Source organism: Lactuca sativa, chromosome 2 (genome assembly GCF_002870075.4).
Source record: "Lactuca sativa cultivar Salinas chromosome 2, Lsat_Salinas_v11, whole genome shotgun sequence".
NCBI lineage: Eukaryota > Viridiplantae > Streptophyta > Magnoliopsida > Asterales > Asteraceae > Lactuca > Lactuca sativa.
This window is the reverse complement of record NC_056624.2, coordinates 54736662-54737963: the sequence shown is the minus strand read 5'-3', so window position 1 is coordinate 54737963 and position 1302 is coordinate 54736662. Positions and strand designations below refer to the sequence as shown.

The window sequence follows — 1302 nt, the reverse complement described above, 5'->3', positions numbered from 1 at the left end:
GCCATATCTTTTCTAGCAGCAAAGAGACCCTTAATCAAGTTTAAATACTTGGGTGTTTGAAGCTTCATTTCAACAAATGGGATGTTGACTTGAAGGGCTTTAACATGTTCCATGAAAGCTCTGTAGGCTTTGACCTTTTCATCAGGTATGGCTCGAATTGGAAATGGAAAAGGAGGCCTGTAAGGATTTAAAGAAACAGTAGATTTGTCATTAGGTCATGGACTCGTCGATTCCATTAGAGGGATGTTGCTTGTATTTCTCTTCCTTTTCCCTTTTGTATTCTTCATATGAGAGCCATTCCTTCTTGGGTTTCCGCCAAGTTTCATCGTATCTGTCTTCACTTGAATAGAAAACTTGTGCCTTTTTGTTCCCATTCTCATCCAAGTCACAATCTTTAGTTAGGTGAGGTCCCCTACAATTTTCACATCCCACCCGGATAGCATGGATTGTTTGATCCATCTTCGTCATTCTTCTATCTAAATTTTCTAGTTTAGCCATCATTGCTGCCATGCTATCGTTGACCGTGTTCACCACCCCCTACTTACTTCATTTCATGGGTTGTGGTATTCTCTAGAATGTTTAGAGAACTCTCCAATCAATTCTTTTATCACCGGGGGTTGCTTTTTTGTGAGTGGGCCTTGCGAGTCAAGTAGTTGCCTTGTTGTGACATTGACTCCGTCGTAAAAGATGGAGACTTCTTGTTGGCTATTAAGGTCATGGTGTGGGCAATTTCTTAGCAAACTTTTGTACCTCTCCCACGCATCATAAAGGGACTCTCCGGGGTTGTTGTTCAAAGTTAGCAATGGCCTTCTTCAACTTGGCTATTTTAGAAGGTGGGCAAAAATGGTCAATGAATTCTTCTTTCATCTTAGCCCATGTGGTGATGGATCTGGGAGGGAGTGACTTGAGGCAATCTTTTGCAGCACCCTTGAATGTGACTGGGAGTATACGTAGCAGCTGGGTCTCGCGAGGCACATTTGGAACATTGAAGTAATCAGCTACATCATTTACTTCATCCAAATGTTTATATGCATCTTCGTGATCTTTTCCATGGAAGGGAATCTCCTTTAGTTGAGCGAGTATGTGGCCCTTTAATTCGAAAGTAGCAGTAGCGGGAATTGCGGGTTGCACAAGTCCCAGGCCGGTATCGTCACGCATCTTCTTCTTCCATTCCCCCATGGGGACTTCATCGATGTTCTCCATGGGAATAGTTGGCTCGTCGTCAAAGTCGGATTCGTGCCCAAAAGTGGGGTCTTCTTCTCCTTCGGATTCGTACTCGGTGTCTTCTTTGATCGGGTCTTC

At 43.5% G+C, this 1302-nt stretch overlaps 1 non-coding gene across 1 annotated transcript; it reads left to right on the top strand.

Annotated features, from left to right (window-relative positions):
- Window positions 1-711: 711 nt before the first annotated feature.
- Window positions 712-819, top strand: LOC111907193 (small nucleolar RNA R71). The gene has a single exon (XR_002855445.1). It is a non-coding gene; the product is annotated as a small nucleolar RNA R71 (small nucleolar RNA).
- Window positions 820-1302: the final 483 nt, after the last annotated feature.